Raw genomic sequence first — 15,471 nt, 5'->3', positions numbered from 1 at the left:
TCAGAGGAATACAGTAAACATATAGTGAAGCATCAGAATGTAAAACTGGTCTCTCAGGAAATGTTCAAATCATAGTCAGTAAGAAGAGTTAGTCTTCTTGTACTTAAGTCGGCTTTGTGCCTTTTGTATTTAATTGCGATGTAATTTATGTGTTTCATTGTCAATAAGAACGTCCAAGGAATACAGTAAAACTGAAGTGAAGCATCGGAATCTAAAACTGGTCTCACAGGAAAGTTTCAAACATAGACAGTATGAAGAGTTAGTTTTCTTGTACTTAACTCAGCACTGTGCCTTTTCTATTTAATTCTGATTCAATTTCTGTGTTCGTCGTCAATAAGATGGTCCAAGGGATACAGTAAACTTGAAGTGAAGCATCGGAATCTGAAACCGGTCGCACAGGAAAGCTTCATAACATAGATAGTAAGAAGAGCCATTCTACTTGTACTGGAGTCGGCATTGTGCCTTTTGTATATAATTCCGATGCAATTTCTGTCTTTTATCGTCAATAAGAAGGTCAGAGGGATACAGAAAACCTGAAGTGAAGCATCGGCAGCTATAACTAGTGCCACAGGAATGGTTCAAAACATAGACAGTAAGATGAGTCAGTTTTCTTGTACTTAAGTCGGCATTGTGCCTTTTCTATTTAATTCCGATGCAATTTCTTTGTTTGGACGTCAATAAGAAGGTCCATGGAATACAGTAAACCTGAAGTGAAGCATCGGAATCTAAAACCGGTCTCACAGGAAAGGTTCAAAACACAGGCAGTAAGAAGAGTCAGTCTTCTTGTACTTAAGTCGGCATTTTGCCTTTTGTATTTCATTCCGTTGCACCTTCTGTGTTTCATCGTCAATAAGAAGGTCCAAGGGATACAGTATAACTGAAGTGAAGCATCGGAATCTAAAACTGGTCTCACAGGAAAGGTTCAAAACATAGACAGTAAGAAGAGTTAGTTTTCTTGTACTTATGTCGGCATTGTGCCATTTCTATTTAATTCTGATTCAATTTCTGTGTTTCATCGTCAATAAGAAGGGCCAAGGGATACAGTAAACCTGAAGTGAAGCATCGGAATCTGAAACCGGTCTCACAGGAAAGCTTCATAACATAGACAGTAAGAAGAGCCAGTCTACTTGTACTTGAGTCGGCATTGTGCCTTTTGTATTTAATTCCGATGCAATTTCATTCTTTCATCGTCACTTAGAAGGTCAGAGGGATACAGTAAACATATAGTGAAGCATCGGAATCTGAAACTGGTCTCACAGGAAATCTTGAAATCATAGTCAGTAGGAAGAGTCCGTCTCCATGTACTTAAGTCATCATTGTGCCTTTTGTATTCAATTCTGATGCAATTTCTGTGTTTCATCGTCAATAAGAAGGTCCAAGGGATACAGTAAACACATACTGAAGCATCGAAATCTAATACTGGTCTCGCAGGAAATGTACAAAGCATAGTCAGTAAGATGAGTCAGTCTTCTTGTACTTAAGTCGGAATAGTGTCTTTTTTATGTAATTCCGATGCAATTTCTGTGTTTCATCGTCAATAAGAAGGTCCAAGGGATACAGTAAAGCTGAAGTGAAGCATCGGAATCTAAAACTAGTCTCACAGGAAAGTTTCAAAACATAGGCAGTAGAAGAGTTCGTTTTCTTGTACTTAAGTCAGCATTGTGCCTTATCTATTTAATTCTGAATCAATTTCTGTGTTTCGTCGTCAATAAGAAGGTCCAAGGGATACAGTAAACCTGAAGTGAAGCATCGGAATCTGAAACCGGTCTCACAGGAAAGCTTCATAACATAGACAGTAAGAAGAGCCAGTCTACTTGTACTTGAGTCGGCATTGTGCCTTTTGTATTTAATCCCGATGCAATTTCTGTGTTTCATCGTCGATAAGAAGGTCCAAGCGATACAGTAAACATATAGTGAAGCATCGGAGTCGAAAACTGGTCCCACACGAAATGTTGAAATCATAGTCAGTAGGAAGAGTCAGTCTTCATGTACTTAAGTCATCATTGTGCCTTTTGTATTTAACTCTGATGCAATATCTGTGTTTCATCGTCTATAAGAAGGTCCAAGGGATACAGTAAACATATACTGAAGCATCGGTATCTAAAACTGGTCTCACAGGAAATGTTCAAAACATAGTCAGTAAGAAGAGTCAGTCTTTTTGTATTTAAGTCGGCATTGTGCCTTTTGTATTTAATTCCGATGCAATTTCTGTGTTTGATCGTCAATAAGAAAGTCCAAGGGATATAGTAAACATATAGTGAAGCATCAGAATGTAAAACTGGTCTCACAGGAAATGTTCAAAACATAGTCAGTAAGAAGAGTCAGTCTTCTTGTACTTAAGTCAACATTGTGCCTTTTGTATTTAATTCCGATGCAATTTCTGTGTTTCATCGTCAATAAGAAGGTTCAAGGGATACAGTAAAACTGAAGTGAAGCATCGGAATCTAAAACTGGTCTCTCAGGAAAGTTTCAAAACATAGACAGTAAGAAGGGTTAGTTTTCTTGTACTTAAGTCCGCATTGTGCCTTTTGTATTTAATTCTGATTCAATTTCTGTGTTTCGTCGTCAATAAGAAGGTCCAAGGGATACAGTAAACCTGAAGTGAAGCATCGGAATCTGAAACCGGTCTCACAGGAAAGCTTCATTACATAGACAGTAAGAAGAGCCAGTGTACTTGTACTTGAGTCGGCATTGTAGCTTTTGTATTTAATTCCGATGCAATTTCTGTCTTTCATCGTCAATAAGAAGGTCAGAGGGATACAGTAAACATATAGTGAAGCATCGGAATCTAAAACTGGTCTCACAGGAAATCTTGTAATCATAGACAGTAGGAAGAGTCCGTCTTCATGTACTTAAGTCATCATTGTGTCTTTTGTATTTAATTCTGATGCAATTTCTGTGTTTCATCATCAATAAGAAGGTCCAAGGGATACAGTAAACATATACTGAAGCATCGAAATCTAAAACTGGTCTCACAGGAAATGTTCAAAACATAGTCAGTAAGATGAATCAGTCTTCTTGTACTTAAGTCGGCGTAGTGCCTTTAGTATTTAATTCCGATGCAATTTCTGTGTTTCATTGTCAATAAGAACGTCCAAGGAATACAGTAAAACTGAAGTGAAGCATCGGAATCTAAAACTGGTCTCACATTAAAGTTTCAAAACATAGAGAGTAAGAAGAGTTAGTTTTCTTGTACTTAAGTCAGCATTGTGCCTTTTCTATTTAATTCTGATTCAATTTCTATGTTCGTCGTCAATAAGAAGGTCCAAGGGATACAGTAAACTTGAAGTGAAGCATCGGAATCTGAAACCGGTCTCACAGGAGAGTTTCATAACATAGACAGTAAGAAGAGCCAGTCTACTTGTACTTGAGTCGACATTGTGCCTTTTGTATTTAATTCCGATGCAATTTCTGTGTTTCATCGTCCATAAGAAGGTCCAAGAGATCCAGTAAACATATAGTGAGGTATCAGAATGTAAAACTGGTCTCACAGGAAAAGTTCAAAACATAGTCAGTAAGAAGAGTCAGTCTTCTTGTACCTAAGTCGGCATTGTGGCTTTTGTATTTAATTCCGATGCAATTTCTATGTTTCATCGTCAATAAGAAGTTCCAAGGGATACAGTATAACTGAAGTGAAGCATCGGAATCTAAAACTGGTCTCACAGGAATGGTTCAAAACATAGACAGTAAGAAGAGTTAGTTTTCTTGTACTTAAGTCAGCATTGTGCTTTTCTTTTTAATTCTGATTCAATTTCTGTGTTTCGTCGTCAAAAAGAAGGTCCAAGGGATACAGTAAACCTGAAGTGAAGCATCGGAATCTGAAACCGGTCTCACAGGAAAGCTTCATAACATTGACAGTAAGAAGAGCCAGTCTACTTGTACTGTAGTCGGCATTGTGCCTTTTGTATTTAATTCCGATGCAATTTCTGTCTTTAATCGTCAATAAGAAGGTCAGAGGGATACAGAAAACCTGAAGTGAAGCATCGGAATCTATAACTAGTGCCACAGGAATGGTTCAAAACATAGACAGTAAGAAGAGTCAGTTTTCTTGTACTTAAGTCGGCATTGTGCCTTTTCTATTTAATTCCGATGCAATTTCTTTGTTTCGACGTCAATAAGAAGGTCCATGGGATACAGTAAACCTGAAGTGAAGCATCGGAATCTAAAACCGGTCTCACAGGAAAGGTTCAAAGCACAGGCAGTAAGAAGAGTCAGTCTTCTTGTACTTAAGTCGGCATTGTGCGTTTTGTATTTAATTCCGATGCACCTTCTGTGTTTCATCGTCAATAACAAGGTCCAAGGGATACAGTATAACTGAAGTGAAGCATCGGAATCTAAAACTGGTCTCACAGGAAAGATTCAAACCATAGACAGTAAGAAGAGTTAGTTTTCTTGTACTTAAGTCGGCATTGTGCCATTTCTATTTAATTCTGATGCAATTTCTGTGTTTCGTCGTCAATAAGAAGGTCCAAGGGATACAGTAAACCTGAAGTGAAGCATCGGAATCTGACACCGGTCTCACAGGAAAGCTTCATAACATAGACAGTAAGAAGAGCCAGTCTACTTGTACTTGAGTCGGCATTGTGCCTTTTGCATTTAATTCCGATGCAAATTCTGTGTTTCATCGTCGATAAGAAGGTCCAAGGGATACAGTAAACATATAGTGAAGCATCGGAATCGAAAACTGGTCTCACACGAAATGTTGAAATCATACTCAGTAGGAAGAGTCAGTCTTCATGTACCTAAGTCATCATTGTGCCTTTTGTATTTAAATCTGATGCAATTTCTGTGTTTCTTCGTCAATAAGAAGGTCCAAGGGATTCAGTAAAACTGAAGTGAAGCATCGGAATCTGAAACCGGTCTCACAGGAAAGCTTCATTACATAGACAGTAAGAAGAGCCAGTGTACTTGTACTTGAGTCGGCATTGTAGCTTTTGTATTTAATTCCGATGCAATTTCTGTCTTTCATCGTCAATAAGAAGGTCAGAGGGATACAGTAAACATATAGTGAAGCATCGGAATCTAAAACTGGTCTCACAGGAAATCTTGTAATCATAGACAGTAGGAAGAGTCCGTCTTCATGTACTTAAGTCATCATTGTGTCTTTTGTATTTAATTCTGATGCAATTTCTGTGTTTCATCATCAATAAGAAGGTCCAAGGGATACAGTAAACATATACTGAAGCATCGGAATCTAAAACTGGTCTCACAGGAAATGTTCAAAACATAGTCAGTAAGATGAATCAGTCTTCTTGTACTTAAGTCGGCGTAGTGCCTTTAGTATTTAATTCCGATGCAATTTCTGTGTTTCATTGTCAATAAGAACGTCCAAGGAATACAGTAAAACTGAAGTGAAGCATCGGAATCTAAAACTGGTCTCACATTAAAGTTTCAAAACATAGAGAGTAAGAAGAGTTAGTTTTCTTGTACTTAAGTCAGCATTGTGCCTTTTCTATTTAATTCTGATTCAATTTCTATGTTCGTCGTCAATAAGAAGGTCCAAGGGATACAGTAAACTTGAAGTGAAGCATCGGAATCTGAAACCGGTCTCACAGGAAAGTTTCATAACATAGACAGTAAGAAGAGCCAGTCTACTTGTACTTGAGTCGCCATTGTGCCTTTTGTATTTAATTCCGATGCAATTTCTGTGTTTCATCGTCCATAAGAAGGTCCAAGAGATCCAGTAAACATATAGTGAGGTATCAGAATGTAAAACTGGTCTCACAGGAAAAGTTCAAAACATAGTCAGTAAGAAGAGTCAGTCTTCTTGTACCTAAGTCGGCATTGTGGCTTTTGTATTTAATTCCGATGCAATTTCTATGTTTCATCGTCAATAAGAAGTTCCAAGGGATACAGTATAACTGAAGTGAAGCATCGGAATCTAAAACTGGTCTCACAGGAATGGTTCAAAACATAGACAGTAAGAAGAGTTAGTTTTCTTGTACTTAAGTCAGCATTGTGCTTTTCTATTTAATTCTGATTCAATTTCTGTGTTTCGTCGTCAAAAAGAAGGTCCAAGGGATACAGTAAACCTGAAGTGAAGCATCGGAATCTGAAACCGGTCTCACAGGAAAGCTTCATAACATTGACAGTAAGAAGAGCCAGTCTACTTGTACTGGAGTCGGCATTGTGCCTTTTGTATTTAATTCCGATGCAATTTCTGTCTTTAATCGTCAATAAGAAGGTCAGAGGGATACAGAAAACCTGAAGTGAAGCATCGGAATCTATAACTAGTGCCACAGGAATGGTTCAAAACATAGACAGTAAGAAGAGTCAGTTTTCTTGTACTTAAGTCGGCATTGTGCCTTTTCTATTTAATTCCGATGCAATTTCTTTGTTTCGACGTCAATAAGAAGGTCCATGGGATACAGTAAACCTGAAGTGAAGCATCGGAATCTAAAACCGGTCTCACAGGAAAGGTTCAAAGCACAGGCAGTAAGAAGAGTCAGTCTTCTTGTACTTAAGTCGGCATTGTGCGTTTTGTATTTAATTCCGATGCACCTTCTGTGTTTCATCGTCAATAACAAGGTCCAAGGGATACAGTATAACTGAAGTGAAGCATCGGAATCTAAAACTGGTCTCACAGGAAAGATTCAAACCATAGACAGTAAGAAGAGTTAGTTTTCTTGTACTTAAGTCGGCATTGTGCCATTTCTATTTAATTCTGATGCAATTTCTGTGTTTCGTCGTCAATAAGAAGGTCCAAGGGATGCAGTAAACCTGAAGTGAAGCATCGGAATCTGACACCGGTCTCACAGGAAAGCTTCATAACATAGACAGTAAGAAGAGCCAGTCTACTTGTACTTGAGTCGGCATTGTGCCTTTTGTATTTAATTCCGATGCAAATTCTGTGTTTCATCGTCGATAAGAAGGTCCAAGGGATACAGTAAACATATAGTGAAGCATCGGAATCGAAAACTGGTCTCACACGAAATGTTGAAATCATAGTCAGTAGGAAGAGTCAGTCTTCATGTACCTAAGTCATCATTGTGCCTTTTGTATTTAAATCTGATGCAATTTCTGTGTTTCTTCGTCAATAAGAAGGTCCAAGGGATTCAGTAAAACTGAAGTGAAGCATCGGAATCTAAACTGGTCTCACAGGAATGGTTCAAAACATAGACAGTAAGAAGAGTTAGTTTTCTTGTACTTAAGTCAGCATTGTGCCTTTTCTATTTAATTCTGATTCAATTTCTGTGTTTCGTCGTCAATAAGAAGGTCCAAGGGATACAGTAAACCTGAAGTGAAGCGTCGGAATCTGAAACCGGTCTCACAGGAATGCTTCATAACATAGACAGTAAGAAGAGCCAGTCTACTTGTACTTGAATCGGCATTGTGCATTTTGTATTTAATTCCGATGCAATTTCTGTATTTCTTCGTCAATAAGAAGGTCAGAGGGATACAGAAAACCTGAAGTGAAGTATCGGAATCTAAAACCGGTCTCACAGGAAAGGTTCAAAACACAGGCAGTAAGAAGAGTCAGTCTTCTTGTACTTAAGTCGGCATTGTGCCTTTTGTATTTAATTCCGATGCACTTTCTGTGTTTCATCGTCAATAAGAAAGTCCAAGGGATACAGTAAAACTGAAGTGAAGCATCGGAATCTAAAACTGTTCTCACAGGAAAGGTTCAAAACATAGACAGTAAGAAGAGTTAGTTTTCATGTACTTAAGTCAGCATTGTGCCTTTTCTATTTAATTCGGATACAATTTCTGTGTTTCGTCATCAATAAGAAGGTCCAAGGGATACAGTAAACATGAAGTGAAGCATCGGAATCTGAAACTGGTCGCACAGGAAAGCTTCGTACCATAGACAGTAAGAAGAGCCAGTCTACTTGTACTTGAGTCGGCAGTGTGCCTTTTGTACTTAATTCCGATGCAATTTTGGTCTTGCATCGTCAATAAGAAGGTCAGAAAGATACAGTAAACACATAGTGAAGCATCGGAATCTAAAACTGGTCTCACAGGAAATCGTGAAATCAGAGTCAGTAGGAAGAGTCCGTCTTCATGTACTTAAGTCATCATTGTGCCTTTTGTATTTAACTCTGATGCAATATCTGTGTTTCATCGTCTGTAAGAAGGTCCAAGGGATACAGTAAACATATACTGAAGCATCGGTATCTAAAACTGGTCTCACAGGAAATGTTCAAAACATAGTCAGTAAGAAGAGTCAGTCTTTTTGTACTTATGTCGGCATTGTACCTTTTGTATTTAATTCCGATGCAATTTCTGTGTTTGATCGTCAATAAGAAAGTCCAAGGGATATAGTAAACATATAGTGAAGCATCAGAATGTAAAACTGGTCTCACAGGAAATGTTCAAAACATAGTCAGTAAGAAGAGTCAGTCTTCTTGTACTTAAGTCAGCATTGTGCCTTTTGTATTTAATTCTGATTCAATTTCTGTGTTTCGTCGTCAATAAGAAGGTACAAGGGAAACAGTAAACCTGAAGTGAAGCATCGGATCTGAAACCGGTCTCACAGGAAAGCTTCGTTACATAGACAGTAAAAAGAGCCAGTCTACTTGTACTTGAGTCGGCATTGTACCTTTTGTATTTAATTCCGATGCAATTTCTGTGTTTCATCGTCAATAAGAAGGTCAGAGGGATACAGTATACCTGAAGTAAAGCATCGGAATCTATAACTAGTGTCACAGGAATGGTTCATAACATAGGCAGTAAGAAGAGTCAGTCTTGTTGTACTTAAGTCGGCATTGTGCCTTTTGTATTTAATTCCGATGCAATTTCTGTGTTTCATCGTCAATAAGAAGGTCAGAGAGATACAGTAATCCTGATGTGAAGCATCGGAATCTGTAACTAGTGTCACAGGAATGGTTCAAAACATATACAGTAAGAAGAGTCAGTTTTCTTGTACTTAATTCGGCATTGTGCCTTTTGTATTTAATTCCGATGCAATTTCTGTGTTTCATCGTCAATAAGAAGGTCAGAGCGATACAGTAAACCTGACGTGAAGGATCGGAATCGGTTACTAATGTCACAGGAATGGTTCAAAACACAGGCAGTAAGAAGAGTTAGATTTCTGGTACTTAAGTCGGCATTGTGCCTTTTGTATTTAATTCCAATGCAATTTCTGTGTTTCATCGTCAATAAGAAGGTGAGAGGGATACAGTAAACCCGAAGTGAAGCATCGGAATCTACAACTAGTGTCACAGGAATGGTTCAAAACATAGACAGTAGGAAGAGTTATTCTCTTGTACTTAATTCGGCATTGTGCTTTTGTATTTAATTCTGATGCAATTTCTGTGTTTCATCGTCAATAAAAAGGTCCAAGGGATACTGAAGTGAAGCATCGGAATCTAAAGCTGGTCTCACAGGAAAGGTTCAAATCATAGACAGTAAGAAGAGGTAGTTTTCTTGTACTTAAGTCAGCATTGTGCCTTTTCTATGTAAGACTGATTCAATTTCTGTGTTTCGTCGTCAATAAGAAGGTCCAAGGGATACAGTAAACCTGAAGTGAAGCATCGGAATCTGAAACCGGTCTCATAGGAAAGCTTCATATCATAGACAGTAAGAAGTGCCAGTCTACTTGTACTTGAGTCGGCATTGTGGCTTTTGTATTTAATTCCGATGCAATTTCTGTGTTTCATCGTCAATAAGAAGATCCAGGGGATACAGTAATCATATAGTGATGCATCAGAATGTAAAACTGGTCTCACAGAAAATGTTCAAAGCATAGTCAGTAAGAAGAGTCAGTCTTCTTGTACTTAAGTCGGCATTGTGCCTTTTGTATTTAATTCCGATGCAATTTCTGTGTTTCATCGTCAATAAGAAGTTCCAAGGGATACAGTAAAACTGAAGTGAAGCATCGGAATCTAAAACTGGTCTCACACGAAAGGTTCAAAATATAGACAGTAAGAAGTGTTAGTTTTCTTGTACTTAAGTCTTCATTGTGCCTTCTGTATTTCATTCTGTTGAAATTTCTGTGTTTCATCGTCAATAAGAAGGTCCAAGGGATACAGTAAACATATACTGAAGCATCGGAATCTTAAACTGGTCTCACAGGAAATGTTCAAAGCATAGTCAGTAAGATGAGTCAGTCTTCTTGTACTTAAGTCGGCGTTGTTGTGTCGGTAGCTGGGCCGACACCGTGAAGTTTAGATGGCTGAAAATGCAAGCTACACTAACGCTGTAGCCGATAGGGCACGCACGGCTAAAGCAGACGGGCGTGAAGTCTGGAACATGAGAACTTATAAATGAATAAGAAGAAAAGTATGTAGATGCTTATTACTTATCTTTTTATTAGTCCTTGGAATACATCTCTCTTGAATACTCGTACGCTATAGGCACTGATACAAATGGCGCCTTGCTAGTTCGTAGCCATTAACTTAGCTGATGGCTATTCTGTCTCTCGGCTAATGAGAGAGAAAGGTTTCGTACAACTGGGCGGTAGCTAGGTTCTCGTACAACTGGGCTGTAGCTAGGTTCTCGTCCAACTGGGCGGTAGCTAGGTTCTCGTACAACTGGGGCGAGTCCACTCTCGTATCACGAGACCTGCCTTGGTGGTGGCGCTAGGTCTGCGATCACAGTGGCGACACGCGGGTCCGACATGTACTACATGGACCGCGGCCGATTTAAGCTACCACCTAGCAAGTGTGGTGTCTGGCGGTGACACCACAGGCGTAGTGCCTTTTGTATTTAATTCCGATGCAATTTCTGTGTTTCATCATCAATAAGAAAGTCCAAGGGATACAGTAAACATATAGTGAAGCATCAGAATGTAAAACTGGTCTCACAGGAAATGTTCAACCCATAGTCAGTAAGAAGAGTCAGTCTTCTTGTACTGAAGTCGGCATTGTGCCTTTTGTATTTAATTCCGATGCAATTTCTGTGTTTCATCGTCAATAAGAAGCTCCAAGGGATACAGTAAAACTGAAGTGAAGCATCGGAATCTAAAACTGGTCTCACAGGAAATGTTCAAATCATACTCAGTAAGATGAGTCATTCTTCTTGTACTTAAGTCGGCGTAGTGCCTTTTGTACTTAATTCCGATGCAATTTCTGTGTTTCATCGTCAATAAGAAGGTCAGCTGGATACAGTTAACCTGATGTGAAGCATCGGAATCTATAACAAGGGTCACAGGAATGGTTCAAAACATAGACAGTAAGAAGAGTCAGTTTTCTTGTACTTATGTCGGCATTGTGCCTTTTCTGATTAAATCCGGTGCAATTTCTGTGTTTCGTCGTCAATAAGAAGGTCCAAGGGACACAGTAAACATATAGTGAAGCATCAGAATGTAAAACTTGTCTCACAGGAAATGTTCATAACATAGACAGTAAGAAGAGCCAGGCTACTTGTACTTGAGTCGGCATTGTGTCTTTTGAATTTAATTCGTATGCAATTTCTGTCTTTCATCGTCAATAAGAAGGTCAGAGGGATACAGTAAACATATAGTGAAGCATCGGAGTCAAAAACTGGTCTCACAGGAAATCTTGAAATCATAGTCAGTAGGAAGAGTCCGTCTTCATGTACTTAAGTCATCATTGTGCCTTTTGTATTTAATTCTGATGCAATTTCTGTGTTTCATCGACAATAAGAAGGTCCAAGGGATACAGTAAACATATACTGAAGCATCGGAATCTAAGACTTGTCTCACAGAAAATGTTCAAACATAGTCAGTAAGAAGAGTCAGTCTTCTTGTACTTAAGTCGGCATTGTGCATTTTGTATTTAATTCTGATGCAATGTCTGCGTTTCACCGTCAATAAGAAGGTCCAAGGGATACAGTAAACATATAGTGAAGCATCAGAATGTAAAACTGGTCTCACAGGAAATGTTCAAACATAGTCAGTAAGAAGAGTCAGTCTTCATGTACTTTGGTCGGCATTGTGCCTTTTGCATTTAATTCCGATGCAATTTATTGTGTTTCATCGTCAAGAAGAAAATCCAAGGGATACAGTAAAACTGAAGAGAAGCATCGGAATCTAAAACTGGTCTCACAGGAAAGGTTCAAAACATAGACAGTAAGAAGAGTTAGTTTTCTTGTACTTAAGTCAGCATTGTGCGTTTTCTATTTAATTATGATTCAATTTCTGTGTTTCGTCGTCACTAAGAAGGTCCAAATGATACAGTAAACCTGAAGTGAAGCATCGGAATCTGAAACCGGTCTCACAGGAAAGCTTCGTAACATACACAGTAAGAAGAGCCAGTCTACTTGTACTTGAGTCCGCATTGTGCCTTTTGTATTTAATTCCGATGCAATTTCTGTCTTTCATCGTCAATAAGAAGGCCAGAGGGATACAGAAAACCTGAAGTGAAGCATCGGAATCTATACCTAGTGCCACAGGAATGGTTCAAAACATAGACAGTAAGAAGAGTCAGTTTTCTTGTACTTAAGTTGGCATTGTGCCTTTTCTATTTAATTCCGATGCAATTTCTTTGTTTCGACGTCAATAAGAAGGTCCATGGGACACAGTAAACCTGAAGTGAAGCATCGGAATCTAAAACCGGTCTCACAGGAAAGGTTCAAAACACAGGCAGTAAGAAGAGCCAGTCATCTTGTACTTGAGTCGGCATTGTGCCTTTTGTATTAATTCCGATGCAATATCTGTGTTCTATCGTCAATAATAAGGTCAGAGGCATACAGTAATCATATAGTGAAGCACCGGAATCTAAAACTGGTCTCACGGGAAATGTTCAAAACATAGACAGTAAGAAGAGTCTGTTTTCTTGTACTTAAGTCGGCATTGTGCCTTTTCTATTTAATTCCGATGCAATTTCTGTGTTTCATCGTCAATAAGAAGGTCAGAGGGATACAGTTAACCTGAAGTGCAGCATCGGAATCTATAACTAGTGTCACAGGAATGGTTCAAAACATAGACAGTAAGAAGAGCCAGTCTTCTTGTACTTGAGTCACAATTGTGCCTATGTATTTAATTCCGATGCAATTTCTGTGTTTCATCGTCAATGAGAAGGTCAGAGGGATACAGTAAACCTGAATTGAAGCATCGGAATCTATAACTAGTGTCATAGGAATGGTTCAAAACATAGACAGTAAGAAGAGCCAGTCATCTTGTACTTGAGCTGGCATTGTGCCTTTTGTATTTATTTCCGATGCAGTTTTAGTGATTCATCGTCAATAAGAAGGTCAGTGGGATACATTAAACCCGAAGTGAAGGATCAGAACCTACAACTAGTGTCACAGGAATGGTTCAAAACATAGACAGTGGGAAGAGTAAGTCTCTTGTACTTAATTCGGCATTGTGCTTTTGTATTTAATTCCGATGCAATTTCTGTGTTTCATCGTCAATAAGAAGGTCTAAGGGATACAGTAACCATATACTGAAGCATCGGAATCCAAAACTGGTCTCACAGGAAATGTTCAAAACATAGTAAGTAGGAAGAGTCAGTCTTCTTGTACTTAAGTCGGCATTGTGCCTTTTGTATTTAATTCCGATGCAATTTCTGTGTTTCATCGTCAATAAGAAGGTCCAAGGGTTACAGTAAACATATAGTGAAACATCAGAATGTAAAACTGGTCTCACAGGAAATGTTCAAAACATAGTCAGAAAGAAAAGTCAGTCTTCTTGTACTTGAGTCGACATTGTGCATTTTGTATTTAATTCCGATGCAATTTCTATCTTTCATCTTCAATAAGAAGGTTAGAGGGATACAGTAAACATATAGTGAAGCATCGGAATCTAAAACTGGTCTCACAGGAAATCTTGAAATCGTAGTCAGTAGGAAGAGTCCCTCTTCATGTACTTAAGTCTTCATTGTGCCTTTTGTATTTCATTCTGTTGCAATTTCTGTGTTTCATCGTCAATAAGAAGGTCCAAGGGATACAGTAAACATATACTGAAGCATCGGAATCTAAAACTGGTCTCACAGGAAATGTTCAAAGCATAGTCAGTAAGATGAGTCAGTCTTCTTGTACTTAAGTCGGCGTAGTGCCTTTTGTATTTAATTCCGATGCAATTTCTATGTTTCATCATCAATAAGAAAGTCCAAGGGATACAGTAAACAAATAGTGAAGCATCAGAATGTAAAACTGGTCTCACAGGAAATGTTCAAATCATAGTCAGTAAGAAGAGTCAGTCTTCTTGTACTGAAGTCGGCATTGTGCCTTTTGTATTTAATTCCGATGCAATTTCTGTGTTTCATCGTCAATAAGGAGCACCAAGGGATACAGTAAAGCTGAAGTGAAGCATCGGAATCTAAAACTGGTCTCACAGGAAATGTTCAAATCATACTCAGTAAGATGAGTCATTCTTCTTGTACTTAAGTCGGCGTAGTGCCTTTTGTATTTAATTCCGATGCAATTTCTGCGTTTCATCGTCAATAAGAAGGTCAGCTGGATACAGTTAACCTGATGTGAAGCATCGGAATCTATAACAAGTGTCACAGGAATGGTTCAAAACATAGACAGTAAGAAGAGTCAGTTTTGTTGTACTTATGTCGGCATTGTGCCTTTTGTAATGAAATCCGATGCAATTTCTGTGTTTCGTCGTCAATAAGAAGGTCCAAGGGAAACAGTAAACATATAGTGAAGCATCAGAATGTAAAACTTGTCTCACAGGAAATGTTCATAACATAGACAGTAAGAAGAGCCAGGCTACTTGTACTTGAGTCGGCATTGTGCCTTTTGTATTTAATTCCGATGCAATTTCTGTCTTTCATCGTCAATAAGAAGGTCAGAGGGATACAGTAAACATATAGTGAAGCATCGGAGTCTAAAACTGGTCTCACAGGAAATCTTGAAATCATAGTCAGTAGGAAGAGTCCGTCTTCATGTACTTAAGTCATCATTGTGCCTTTTGTATTTAATTCTGATGCAATTTCTGTGTTTCATCGACAATAAGAAGGTCCAAGGGATACAGTAAACATATACTGAAGCATCGGAGTCTAAAACTTGTCTCACAGAAAGTGTTCAAACATAGTCAGTAAGAAGAGTCAGTCTTCTTGTACTTAAGTCGGCATTGTGCCTTTTGTATTTAATTCCGATGCAATGTCTGTGTTTCATCGTCAATAAGAAGGTCCAAGGGATACAGTAAACATATAGTGAAGCATCAGTATGTAAAACTGGTCTCACAGGAAATGTTCAAAACATAGTCAGTAAGAAGAGTCAGTCTTCATGTACTTTGGTCGGCATTGTGCCTTTTGCATTTAATTCCGATGCAATTTATTGTGTTTCATCGTCAAGAAGAAGGTCCAAGGGATACAGTAAAACTGAAGAGAAGCATCGGAATCAAAAACTGGTCTCACAAGAAAGGTTCAAAACATAGACAGTAAGAAGAGTTAGTTTTCTTGTACTTAAGTCAGCATTGTGCGTTTTCTATTTAATTATGATTCCATTTCTGTGTTTCGTCGGCAATAAGAAGGTCCAAGTGATACAGTAAACCTGAAGTGAAGCATCGGAATCTGAAACCGGTCTCACAGGAAAGGTTCAAAACACAGGCAGTAAGAAGAGCCAGTCATCTTGTACTTGAGTCGGCATTGTGCCTTTTGTATTTAATTCCGGTGC

This window comes from Schistocerca serialis, unplaced genomic scaffold (assembly GCF_023864345.2).
Source record: "Schistocerca serialis cubense isolate TAMUIC-IGC-003099 unplaced genomic scaffold, iqSchSeri2.2 HiC_scaffold_1417, whole genome shotgun sequence".
Lineage (NCBI taxonomy): Eukaryota > Metazoa > Arthropoda > Insecta > Orthoptera > Acrididae > Schistocerca > Schistocerca serialis.
This window is presented reverse-complemented; position numbering follows the sequence as displayed.